General features: G+C 40.2%; 2 pseudogenes; both read right to left on the bottom strand.

Annotated features, from left to right (window-relative positions):
- Nucleotides 1-3,067: 3,067 nt before the first annotated feature.
- Nucleotides 3,068-6,447, bottom strand: LOC120695912 (annotated as a pseudogene).
- Nucleotides 6,448-8,159: 1,712 nt separating this feature from the next.
- On the bottom strand, nucleotides 8,160-10,936 carry LOC120666591 (annotated as a pseudogene).
- Nucleotides 10,937-14,524: the final 3,588 nt, after the last annotated feature.

Raw genomic sequence — 14,524 nt, forward strand, 5'->3', positions numbered from 1 at the left:
GCAGCATTGGGGTGCGAGCTGAGCGACCACGGCGCGTGCATGGCTCCGCCGTCCGCGCGCCGCCGCCTCGGCCGCGCCCGTGCTGCCGTCCCCGCCTCGACCGGTCCCGCAGCCGCGCTTTGGGAGGTGAGTGGAGGGAGAGACTAGTCTCGGATCCATCACCTGGACAAAATCTCGTGCACGAGTGGTCTAAATTCAGTCCAATATTATATTCCAATCTGTCATTGCGACCCAGCATTCATGTCATATCTGCGTGAGTAATTATTTAGATAAATGTGTGATGTCACATCATGTCAAGTGATGTATGTGGGTCTATCTCGTGGACGTGACCGTGCATGGTGTGTGTGACCTGTAGCTGGTGGAGCGTGTGCAATTCCGTCAGACTTTTACAATGCATGGTGTGTGTGACATGTTCAATTCATTGTTTATTTTTCTCTTCTCCTTACTTTTTTTTTCTCACGGAGACTCCATGCTGCAAGTCTGTCAGATTTTTTTCCCGCTTCTTCTTTATATTTATTTCTAAAATTCTATTTGTTTCCTTCTCACATTTATTTTCTTTCTATTTTCCATGCAATCCTTTGTATGTATATTATTTACTCTTTTTCTCTTTCCTTCTTTTTCATTCTAAAGCTCATGTAATATTTCTTATTCAAGATGTAATTTATTTCTTAATAATTTATTTCATGCATCCTTATTTCTTGTCTAATTCAAGTGCCCCTATTTGTTTCATAGTTGGTGATAATTAATTTATTTGCATTGCAAACTTATTAATTGGTGATATAAACTAATTTATTAAATTCACTAGCATCTACTACGTGCATATTTTGTATGCACGTTCTATAACATTTGCATTTTTATTTTCTTCTACCTTTAAATAATCATTGGAGGTATTATTTTGATCGTTTTGTAATTTATCTTCTACGCAATTTGTATGATATATTCATATTTATAATAACTTAACAATAACTTATTTCTCATGTAGAAGTGTTTGTTCCAAATGTATTTATATTTATTCTTTCAGTTCATATAATTTGTTCTAGGGCATATAAGTTTTTGTTCGATGAGTTCAAATAATTTGTTCTATGCATAAAATAATTTGTTCTCCAAGTTACTATAATTACTCCAGGTTTATATATATTTGTTCTATGAGTTCATATAATTTGTTTTGATATATACAACTATTTTGTTCGGTGAGCGTTTATATTTTGTTCTGTATATACATATCTTGTAATAAAAATCTTCAAACTTGTTCGCTATGTTTAATTTTTTTGTTCGTTAGAATAACTGTTTGTTTGATTTGTTAAATTATTTGTTTCCAGAATTCGAAACTAATTATTTAGTATTAAAAAAATATTTTATAAAATATCGTGCGAATATAGGTAAGTGTGGTCTTATTTTGAAGATTTTTAATAAAAAAGATAATGGTGCAATCAAAATTTAATCTATATATTTAGTTTAGTAGTTATAACTTTTTTATTTTTGGATTTTCATGCATGTGGATGATGTCAGTGTTGTTGTCTACTTGTAAATGCATGTCATAGATTATCTTTCCTGGGCTAGTGGACCTAATGAGGCCAAATATTAAAATCACATCTCTTCGGGTGATGGATGGTGGAACCATCACCTTGGATGATGGCTAATCGCGTCCCAGAAATCCTATCTATCTTCCGAAAGTTTTTTTTCAACTTAATTTTTAGTGTTTGAGACTCGTGCAATGATGACAACCCTTGGATCCACTATAACCCTGCTTCTCTCCTAGCACTCTCTTCCCCGCCCCACTCTTGCTGCTGCTGCCGGCCGCCTGCGCGGGCCCGCCCCGCCCTGCCACTGCATCTCATGCTCCTCCTCTCGCCGCCTGCTCCTCCGCTGCACCGCCTGCTCTACCACGCACTGCTCGCCGCAGCTTGCTCCTCCACCACCGTCTGCTCTGCCGCACGCTGATCTAGATCTGGCACATGGCAAATGACCAAGCTTTGCCGTGTGCTCTAGATCTGGCACACGGTAAATTGAATTTTAAATTTTGTAAACGACCTCGGATGGGAAAATGGCCAAAATGAAAGTTGTAGATCTCGAAAATTTATGAAACTTTGTAGTTGACAACTTTTTAATTTGAATTCATTTAGGGCCTCAAACAAGCAATTTACACTCGGTTCAGTATAATATGTTGGGAAAGAAAATAGAATATAGACAGAAGTGAGTGTGTCGTGCAGTTGTAGAGAAGGTTACATGTGAGGGGGAGGTCGCGGGTTCGAACCCCGCCGGCCGCATAGCACATGAAAAATGCCGCAACTTGCGATTTCGATGGAGCGGATGGGTGGCTGACCGGTGGGGTCCTCCCCTGATTAATTTTTTTGTTTCTTATTTTTAAAATCAGTTTTCTGAAGAAAAAAAATTTGCTGAGTACTTTTTAGCACTCGACAAACCTTTGACCGTGTGCCCGAGAAATGACCCACGGGGAAGGGCCTCTTTGCCGACTGTTGTATGTCGTGAGTGGTTTGCCGTGTGTTGCATATGACAAACCTTTTGCCGTGTGCAATATGGTCTTTGCTATGTACAAGACACACGGCAAAGGAGTCCACTCCTACAGTGTATAAGAGTGTTTGTGTTTGTATTTTTGTAAAAAAATAATAAGTTTGTGCAACGGGGCAAGCAACATAGGAAACCTAATTCTATGAACAAGTTCAACATAGAAGACCCAAAGGAATACAAGATATTCAAGAAATATAAAAATAATCCAGCCAATTGTCTGAACAAGTTCAACATAGAAAACCCAAATGAATACAAGAAATTTAAGCAAAATAAGAAAATAATACAGCTAATTATATATCTGAACAAGTTCAACTTAGAGAAACACAAGAAGATATTAAAGTATGCACCACTCGTCAGCAAGAGTTTCATATATAAACAATGTTGAAAGTGCATATTGTTCAGGACTTGCACGAAATAAGTATCAACATATATGACCACATCATCGGAACAATTTGGAGTATATATCTTGTAAAGAATAACGAGCATAAAGGTAGCTGGATTGCTGGAACCGATGGCACAGGTTGATGATTAAGACCGTTTACACCATATCGAGGAGCTCGGATATAAAAGTTCGACCCAACCGAAACCTGATCTTCAAGACAGGCCATTCTCCAAGTAGCTTAGTAAGAATGGGCAATAAAACTGGCAGAAGGCAAATTGCAATAGCCAACCATAGAAGACGAGGTGCCAGAGCCCAGAACTGTATATAAACCAGTCGCGAATGCCGTAGTGGTTGCCACATATGCAAACCACACAAGCTTCTTAGTAAAAGATCTGTAGTAAAGCAAGAACTCGAGATCCTCCCACCTTGCTATGATGCATATGAAGGCAACGGCGAGCGAGGAACACATCGCCAAGGTGTCAGAAATCAAGAATGCCTGAAATGCGAGCTTCTTTGCCATGATTGGGAGCCCCTCACTCCCACCATCGCTGCTATAACCTCCAGGCAAGGTGAAAGCGGCAGCGAAGGTAATCGCCACCAAGGAAGTGTTGCTTGTATACGTTTGAGTCAGTGACTTGACATCCTTTCTTGATTCATCAGTTACTTTGTTTTTCACTGCAAAGTGAAGATTATAAATAGTGGTTGCGTACTCAGGATCAGCTTTCAACATGAGCATGGATACTTCAGTCTGGGTGGATTCAAATGAAGAAAGGTATTAATGGGGCGCACAATGCGTAATACTATAATAACAAAGGAAACAACGAATATTGTATGGAATTTTTTGGGTGGGAACGAAGTTTCATTTTTTTTTTGGGATAAGTCTATTTTACAACCTCGAACTAGTCAAGAAGTCCGTTTTTCAACCTCCAACTACGAAACCGGGTAACATAGGCCCTCGAACTGGCAAAACCGTCCGAATCACCCCCTCGATCACTATAGCAAGCTGTTTTGAGGGCGGTTTTGCTACAGTAACATTTCCGAATTTCTGGAATTTCACACCTCTCAATTAAATAATAAAGAAAGCATAGTTAATATTGTCTAAAAATCATGATATTTTTTGGGGAGGTAGATAAAAAGACAAGAAATCTATTTTGGCTAGATGTGCTACAATAGACATAAAGGAATTTGAATTATAAAATTTTAAAAATAGGTAGAATTCAAAATTCCTTGAATTTTTAGGTCAGCTAAACCTATGATAAAAATGCATTAAAAATATGATAATTCATAATTTTTTATTTAGTTTAGTTAGGTACTTTTTATTGGCCCAAGTTCTATAGAATATTCATAAATTAAAATTTGAGGAATCAAATTTGATTCAAATTTGAGCATTGCGAAGGAATTCAAAAACTTTCATAAAAACTTGGGCCAATAAAAAATATCTTATTAAACTAAATAAAAAATTTTGAATTATCATATTTTTATTTCATTTTTATCAAAGGTTTAGCTAACCCAAAAATTCAAGGAATTTTAAATTCTACCCATTTTTAAAATTTTATAATTCAAATTTCATTATGTTTAATGTATCACATCTAGCCAAAATAAATTCCTTGTCTTTTTATCTACCTCCCAAAAAAATATCATGATTTTTAGACAATATTAACTATGCTTTCTTTATTATTTAATTGAGAGGTGAAATTCCAGAAATTCGGAAATGTTACTGTAGCAAAACCACCCTCAAAACAGCTTGCTACAGTGATCGAGGGGGTGATTCGGACGGTTTTGCCAGTTCGAGGGCCTATGTTACCCGGTTTCGTAGTTGGAGGTTGAAAAATGGACTTCTTGACTAGTTCGAGGTTGTAAAATAGACTTATCCCTTTTTTTTCACTCTGATGCTACCTTCCGTTTACATATGTTATTGTGTTCCTTAAAACAGTAGGCTACAATATTAGTGTATAATATTCTCCATTTGTTCTTGTTGATTGCTTGCAAATTTCCAATTACTTTATACTGAGTCAGATGAGCCTGTACTATGGAACATGTAGATTATTTTATAATCTCAAGCGTCCCCTGTGTCACGCGTCCCCTGTGTCAAAACATGTTTGATTCCATTTCATTCAGTTTTTCTTCCTTCTAAATAAGAGTGGAAGACACTAAAGGGTGAGAGTTCCCGGGCTATGTTACAATGATTGTAAAGTACCAATACTTCTGTCTTGAATTTTTTTCTGACCGTTGATCTATGCAATGTATTTACAAAAAATTAAATTAAATTAGTATTTGGTGCAATGTATTTTTTTCAATTATTGTAAAAATTCTCTCAAAGTAATACAAGTAATTGCCTATATGTATAATAAGCTGGCGAATTGCATTGGTGAAGAAGTTTGTAGCTGCTAATAAATTTGAATGAATTCAAATACCCAAAATATATAGATGGGATCATGGGAGTCTTGGCAACATAAGGAGCGGATATACTTACCCAATTTAAAGTCTTGGCATGATCGGTGGCATCAGATAACTCCCAGGTCGCTGACCTGCCATTGTTTGCAAACATGGTGATATCTATACCTTCGTGTGAGAGTAATGCCGCAACCATTCTCGGGTTGCATTTCATGACAGCGTGATGCAGAGGAGTTCTTCCTTCGATGTCTCGCATGTTTACAAGTTTACGAAGCTGTTCCGAGCCTAGGACGAATTCCACAAACTCCATCTGACCATTGCACACAGCTTCGTGAAGACATGTCCAACCGTTCGCCGTGCAGTATGGAGTGTCCGGGCAATGGTTAAGAAGCTCCCGAGCAGCACGAACATGGCCTCGGTACGCGGCGTTGACGAGAAGAGTTCTGCTTTTCTTGGAGGCTACATAACCCAAAGACGGATCATGCTGCAACAGTAATCTTAGCACCTCAACCTTGTCCCAAAGTATTGCCAGCTGCACTGGGGTGACATGTTTCTGGTTTTCTTCTCTGGCCAACCCGGGACGGGACTCCGTAATCCCGTTTCTCACGGCGGCTTGCAGAGCATTGTGGCCTTGGGTTCCTGCATGCGCAGAATCAGGAATTCCCAGCAGCTTCTCGAACACCTCCGTGAAACCTCTCATCACCGCGATGAACATGGGTCACTCGCTGTGGTCATTCAGGTGGCGCGACAGGGATTCCCCCTGTGCTATCAGCTCCAGCGCGAGCGCCCTGTGGCCTCTGCGAATGGCGTGGTGCAGCGCGTTGCATCCCTGCCTGTCCTGCTTCAGGATCGCCTCGCGGAAGCCCAGGCCGCGGCAGCATCCGAGCAGGAGAGAAGCTGCGGATGGATTGCCACTCTTCACGGCGGCCAGCAGCGGCGTCTCCCGGTCTGCGTTGACGGCTCCAAGGAGAGACGGGTGCAGCGCCACCACAGCCTTGCAGAGTGACTCGTGGCCACGGACGGATGATATGTGGAGGCAGGTGTTCCCCTGTGGGGTGGTCGCGAGGAGCACGCCCGGAAGCCATGTGCTTCATCAGCCTAGCGTCACCGGACATGGCCGCTTCCAGGATTCGTCTCTCCATCCGTTTGGTCCTCCTGATGAAGATGAACTAGATATATGGACTTCTTGCGGATCTAGAAGAAACTCGGGACAGCAAGCAGCTCCCCTGCACAACAAGATCAAAAATATGGAACAGTGTTCCCACGATTGGAGCAACATTGCATTGTAAGAAGGGAATCAGAGAAAATTTAGTAACATTACGGGAATGATAACTCAATGAAGAAGCTGCCGAATAATGCTGAAGCCGCCACACAGACTCAGAGGAAGAGAGCAGAGAAGGTGGATGCAGCCTTAGTAATGCTTCATGGCTTTGCGAGAACTTAAGGATGATACCCAAGTTTCACAAAAAGAAAAGGAAAAAGAATCGACCCCCCCCCCCCCAAAGTAGTCAATTTTTGCAAAATTTTGAAGTCGCCGCACCTCCCATCCATTGCGTTCGATTATTGCAAGTTAGCTTCTTGGAGACTTCCGACCCCAATTTTGATAAACCTGCCACACATGCATTTGTACTTCATACTGTTGCCAGTTGGTGACAACTGCTGGTGGTTGTCATAAGGACTCATTAGCGCTGACATTCTCTAAGTAAGTAACCAGAGCTGACTTTCTTCATCAAACGAGGCCAAAGGTTGCAGAAATACAGGAAAAAAGAAGAAGAAGAAGAAGACTTGAAGGACTATTATATGATGATGAGCGGGTGTTTCGTTAGATAACATTAGAGTGTATGGACAAGGATTCAAATGATTCGGCTGTTATGGTAGATGTGAAAACTTCCCCCATCCTGAAATATAAGAATTTTGAGGTTGTTCAAAATCAAATCTTACTATTACTAATTGAAGGCTCTTTTAAGCCTCTCCATGATGCCACCCAGGGTCCTAAGTGAACGTTCTAAAAAAATAGAGAAATTTTAGAAATTTTTACAAAAAACAGAAACAACCGGCCATCAATCCGACAACTCTAACCATAATAGTCATTAGATTTGTTATCTTTTCTAATAAATTACCCACATTAAAATAACCCGTGCTCTCGCACGAGCTAATTAAAATTAATATAAAAATAAGTCTTACAACTAATATTTATAATTATCTATCTCTGCCCTCTTTCATCTATTAACAGCCCGTTCGAATGGCTGGTAAGCGCGGGCTGATTTAATGTAGCAGCTGGTTTTGCGAGAGAGATATGTACATTACTATAGCGGCTGGTTACTGTAGCAGCTAGTTCCTGTAGAGACTCAAGAACCCACCGGCATGCATAATACTAGAACATTAGGCGCGCGGTGCACGTCCTATCATTTAATCAATCAGATATAAGCAAATCGAAAGTAATGAAATGTGCAATTGAACATAAGTAAACCGAAAGTAATGAAATGTGACAAATAGTATGTATGATATAGGATAAATTCAACACAAAATCACATCATGCGGTAACAAATACATCGTTAATATGCAAACATTTAAGCGGCATGGGTACACTATCCATCATAGGTGTCTATCAAACATTTGAATCATGAATATTACAACATATTTAAAAGCACATGCAATTCTATCCATCAAATATCTGTCCGAAAACTTGGAGGATTAGTTGAAGTCGTGATCGACGTCTAAGTGCCACTTTGATGGATGGAGGAAAAAAAAGCAGAGGTATTCCGTATTCGCATCATGACTTCGCGGACATGCTACTCATCATTCATCAAGGTAAGCAAAGGTAGGATCGATCAGCATTTATTTAGGAAAAAAATTCAGTAAGGAGGTATTCCGTATTCTATTCGTCAAGCAAATTTGTTGCCCCGTACAACCTATAAAATACACAGAAACTTCAAATGCAAGCTCCTTTGGCTCTCAAGAATAGTGTTGAAATATCATAATACAAACTGCCATGCTCAACACAGGACTTCAATGTTGCAAGGCATCGATCAATTTGCATTCTAGGAGTAAAAACTCAACATGTTCAGCGATTCCAGTTTCAGAGCATCCACGTCAATGGTAGGCTATCGTTTGTGCAAGAGCCCTGGAAGGCACTATAATTCAGAACACATTTGCCACATTGTACAGGTACCTAGTCAATTGAGCCAAGCAACAATAATAAGTGTTCCTCCTGCATCTAATGGTGAAAACTACGCCTTTGAGCGAAGCCTCACCAGATCACACCACCTATCACTGTGCAGTGGAAGTATTAGCCTCCCCAGCTATGGGCATCATGTAGCCCAAACCTTTCAGCTTCTCCACCAGCTTCCTCTCCGCAACAGCCTGAAATTATTAACCAGTGACTTTTAGATACACCACTTAAGAAAACTGTTATGCAGAGTTGAGCGCGCCGGTGAGTACCTCAAGCATGGGGCTGTCTTTTGGGATGTTGCATGCCAAGACTATGTTTAGACCCAGTTTTCATCATTGAAACATGAAGTGACGTAAAGCTTGTTGTTGTTAATAAGCTACCATAAGTGCAAGACAATTAGTTAAATGACAATAGAAGCAGTACCTAGACGGCGGGCCATCCCTGATCCGGTGTTGTCACATGTTCCTCCTAGTACAGAGATGACACTCACTCTGTTATCCTGCAATGGCCAGGAGAAGGCAACATAGCAAAAATGACAACGAAACATCAGTTTTCATGAGGCAACACTGCCAAAAGAAAAGGACAACGAAATGATTGAAATTATCTTCTAAGAACGAAATAGTTACCACTTATAGGCCTAGTGGTTGCAGCAGATGGCCAAATTTTGCTGTGTTGCATCCAACCCACACATAGATCTGCATCAAAACGAATAAAAAAGTAAAGGATCAAATATAATCACTCACATAACTATTCTATATACACCGAGTAAAGCCTGAGAGGTAACACATCTCAAATAAGCTGAGAGGATTCAAAGGGAGCTTGAAGGCTTTAAGCCGACCACTACAAATGATATAAAGTATATATTTTCTCTATAATAACAGTGGCATATAAATAAATACTTCAAGCTTTGCTCATAGTGACAATATGGAACAACCAAACACTCAAGGTCCTTAACCAAACACTCAAGTGTCGTGCTTTCATTTCATATAAAGAAACATACAGGACAAGCTTGTAACTTCAGGGCCCAAATTTATTTGATTTTCTATATAAAACTTGATAGATGTCAGGTATAACATTCTCCTTTTACCCAGATGGCTAACACATAGAAGTATAGAACAAGCAACCAACACAACAACTACTATTAATACCATCTGCATTTCTCATCCAGATGAAGTTTCTTTTCCCAGCTTATCTATAACTACTTTTTCTTTTTGTCTTGCACTTGGTTGTACGGATCGGCCAACATTCAAGTCTATCATTAGAAGTGGCACAAGCATTTTTTGTTGTAACAATGAACTCGTAATATGTCAAGAATTTACAGAAGTTTCAGTTTAATACTTTGATTGGAACCAAGAAACCTTGTTTACCTCTTTAGAGAACCTCACTATCTGAAAAAGAAGCGTGACATCATGAAGGTCCTCCGTGAGACAAGTGACCTGGAAGCCCCCCTTGGACGACGAATCGCCTGAATAATTAGTTTTGCACTCTGTCCAGGTTGGCGAACTCACCACCAAATCTGAAAAGCTTGTCCTCAGCTCCTCTGAAGACATATTGTGTCCTTAAACACTGAAATAAGATCAAACTACTTCAATTCCATGCTTAATGATATAGCAAAGTGGATAAAAACATGAAGTGGTCGAGAAGTTTTAGCTATTTAATGCCAACGTTTGTAACTTCAGATCCATTTCCTCAATCGGCTTCTGAAACCCAGGATCAGTGACATTCAACATTGTGCAACATGGGTATTATTTTTCTTAAAGTTTGAATTGGTCTATACAGTTCTTAATTCTGGTTCTGTAAGTGAAGTTGGTCAGGTGGATTATTAATTCAGCAGTAGCAGGAGCATCACACTGTATTGGTCCTCTTCATTATATAATTCTAGGACAATTGAACAGATAAAGTACAGGATGCAACATAAATAGAATGGTATTTCATTTCAATGCGTGCTACTATGCTACTGATTGCAAGTTCAGTCAAATTGGAGAAGAGATGGGGATTGGGGAGGAACGGAACAAGGGCTACCTGAGGGGCCGCACTGCACCCGCCACTTCCACTTCCTCCGGCTACACCACGCCCGCTCCCGCACACCTCCACGACGCGGCAGACGGCGGCTTCAATGTGCGGGTGGTGCTTGAGCGCGAGTACCGCGCCGAGGACTGCACGGTCATCGAGGCTGTAGAGGCGGACGTGGAGCGTGACGGTTGCCGTGCGGCGCCGTTGAAGAGCAGCTCGGCGCGGCCAACGCCTGCAGTGGTGCGGCCACGCCGGAGAGGGGGATATTGCGGACGCCCAAGCGGAGCCCGCGGTTTGTGCCCACGCCGGACTGGGGCGTCGGCGCCGACACGTAAGTGGTCTTCGAGCTCGTCGTGCTCGGAGTTGGCCTTCCGCATCTGCCGCTTCCCGCTCGCCTCCGCGCAGTGCAGGCTGCCTCCGCGGGCGCTGTTGCTTCCCACCGGCCTCCGCAGGTGCCACAGGCTCCCGGCCACCTCCACGCCCGCCACCACCGGGATGGCCACCGCCCAGGCCGGCCCGCGTCCCCCTCCCTCCGAGCCGCGCCCCGCACTAGATCTGGATCTCGCGGGAGCGGGCGGCGGCGGAGGCGAGCAGGAAGAGCGTCGGCGGGGAGGGGCGACGGAGTCAGGCGGAGAGGGAGAAGGGGAGGGGCGGCGGCGGGGGAGGCAGAGAGTCGAAGAGAGAGGGCGGCGGCGGGGAGCATGAGAGAGAGGGAGAGGGCGGCGGCCGGCGGCCGGCGGGGAGCTGGCGAGGAGAGTGAGAGGGGTTAGGGTTCGGGCCTGCGCGTGCGGGAGGGGGTTAATGTAAAATTGCCAGGGGGTTTTCGCAAAGAAACGGTATTATCGATTTTTTTTCTTCTTTGTGTAGAAATAAACATTAGTATGAGGTCCTGCGTGTCAAATATATTAACGTTGTTTTTGTGCATTCCACATGAGCTCAGTTGAGTTGTGATTTTCACAAAATAGGAGGTCTGTTTTTGCAAAACAGGCAAAACTCGCGCTAGACGACACGCGTCCCGCTTTTTACCGTGAAGCACGGTGAGAAGAGCAAACATGAGGGGATTTTAATCAAGTTGATACTGTTACTGTATCTACAATAACTTCAGCCAGTGCTGAACAAGCTTTAAATATTTGTAACACATACTCTAAAATACATATTTATTATCATCTAGTTTGATGAGTCCATAGCTTCTCAAATCGTGACAGATTATGACCATGTCAAGAAGGGCTTTCTTTCTGATAATGCAGTTGGTAATGCTATGCATATCATTTCTCCTCAGTTTGGTGGTATTCCTTTTGATGAGAAATATACAAAAAAATGCAGAGAATTTTACTACGGGTGGTCTATCATCAAATATTGTATTTAAAGGCTTCGGACTGCATAGAAGAGTGAAGAAAAGAGCCTACGGAAATTAATTTCTTGAGTGCTGGAAGAGTTGATGCCGTTATTAGCTGGCCGGATTGTTTTATTGTTTCTACACATGATATATCGCTAGGCTACCATATTTTGTTTAGTATAGTTTGGGTCCAGGTTCGGATGTTTAATTTAGGCCATGTGGTCTTTGGTCACGGATTTGGACCGGCACTAATTTGAGTCAAGTCCAGTCGATGGTGCCTGTGCGCACCTATATTGGTCAGGTGTCGGCCATGTAATAGACTGTTTTTTTTCGCGGATTCCATCAGGTTCTTCGTATTGAAGATTAAGTTACCGATCCTTGTGATTGCTTGAGTGCGTGATTGGGAAATCAATTTCCACTTTTCAAAAAAAAATCAATTTCCCGGGTGCGCTGCTTGGTTTCTTGTGAAACCCGTGTCTTTGATCTTGTCCTCCTCTGGTACACGGGTGAAGATCTGCGCCGTCGAGGATTTGGCCTGCAATTTTCTGTAGGGCAATTCCCTATCTACTCTGCAATTATCTTGTTCGGATTGAACCCCATTCGTTTGAGTTGATTATTGCTGCTGTGAGGATTACTCTATTGTCTTCACTAGTCTGTTGGGTGGATCAATTTCACTAGTTTCTCGTGATTATTGCTGGGTCACAAGTGTCGCTGGTTATTGGTTAGCTGAGATAGAACTCAACTGTTTTTTTTTAGGAATATAAGTTCTGCTGCACCTGGCGTCAGAATTATTACAAGTGTCAACCAATTTTATTGAAAAGAAAAGTTTCATGCGTTCATGTGCTACTATTGTTTTGGGCAATCTGTATTAACAAATATTTGCAGCTCCTATTTTACGGTTGAGTAGTCAGTAGAAAGTATTCTAGTACCGTGAAAGATTGGGCTATTCTTGGGCATCATAGGCGTGTCCGCATCGTAGTTGCAATAGATTTCATTTTGTATCACACTTTCAAGTGTTTTTGATATATACTTAATTGAACTATTTATTTGTGAATTTTTATTCTTACCTCTTCCACAATACATGAATACATGGTGACACATATTGTGGGTAGTATTTTTATATAAATAGTAACATAAATAATATATCAATAATGATAGAAATAGTAATTTAGAATTTTATATTGTACACTTTAATATTTAGATTTAGGGGTCACTTTTACTTTTAATAATAACATAATTGAATAATTTATATGCAAATTTAGGTGGTTATTTGAATTATTTTTATAATAGCATAGGTGGGTAATTTGCACAAAGATTAGGGGGTTACTTTAGATTTTATTTTATTTTTTTATAATGACAGAGGTGGGTAATTTAGATACATATTTAGGGGGTTACTTTAATTTATTTTCATAATAATAGAGGTGAATAATTTATTAAAAAAGATAACAAATCTAATGACTATTATGATAGTTGTCGGATTGATGTTCGGATATTTCTATTTTTTGTAAAAATTTCTAAAATTGTTTTTTTAGAGTATTTACTTAGGATCCTGGTTAGGTGGTTTTACGTAGAGGTTTAAAAAGATCCTCCAATTAGTAATAGTAAGATGTAGGAAAAAGTCTACTTAACCCCCTGAACTATCAGTGGTAGTCTACTTCACCCCCCAATTTTAAAATTATCTACTTTACCCCCCAAACTATCCAAAACCGGTCAAATAACGCCCTCAGGCGGTTTCGGACGGCGGTTTTGCTACAGTAACACGATTTTATCTTTTTCTTTTTAATTTATTTCCACTAAATCTTTAAAAAATCATAGTAAATCACAAAAAATCATAAAATAAAAATCTAATTTTGTTGGACTCCACATGAGTAGATCTACACATTGAGTATATAATATGGTATAGTTTTGTACAAAATTTTTGATGTAGTTTTAGATCTATAGTTTTCTGTAATTAATTGGAATAATTCATATGTGCAGCTTCTATGGTCCAATTGGGGTAAAATATTTATGGTAGAAAAATTATTGTATGCTTGAACTGTAGTAAAAATTTAATACTCATTGGATCAATTATAAATTAGTTATAGATTTAATAGATTTGGATCATAGATTTAACGAGCATAAAACTAAATAAATCTATAACTAGATTATACATGGTCCAATGAGTATGAAATTTTTATTACAATTCAAGCATACAATAATTTTCTTACCATAAAAATTTCACCCCAATTAGACCATAGAAGATGCACATATGAATTATTCCAATTAATTATAAAAAAATATATATCTAAAGCTACATTAAAAATTTTGTATAAAATTATACCATATTATATGCTCACTGTGTAGATCTACTCATGTAGAGTCCAACAAAATTAGATTTTTTATTTTATGATTTTTCTGTGATTTACTATGTTTTTCAAAGATTTAGTGGAAATAAATAAAAAAATAAAGATAAAATCGTTTTACTGTAGCAAACCGTCGTCCGAAACCGCTTGAGGGGGTTATTTGACCGGTTTTGGATAATTTGGGGGTAAAGTAGACAGTTTTTAAGTTGGAGGGTGAAGTAGACTACCATTGATAGTGCAGGGGGTTAAGTAGACTTTTTCCTAAAATGTATATTGCTCAACTAGCCATCGAAACCTTCACATTTCATTTTGCGAACGCTAGATGATATGGCGACATGGTTTACATCTACGTGCAC

Source organism: Panicum virgatum, chromosome 2K, assembly GCF_016808335.1.
Source record: "Panicum virgatum strain AP13 chromosome 2K, P.virgatum_v5, whole genome shotgun sequence".
NCBI classification, from domain to species: domain Eukaryota; kingdom Viridiplantae; phylum Streptophyta; class Magnoliopsida; order Poales; family Poaceae; genus Panicum; species Panicum virgatum.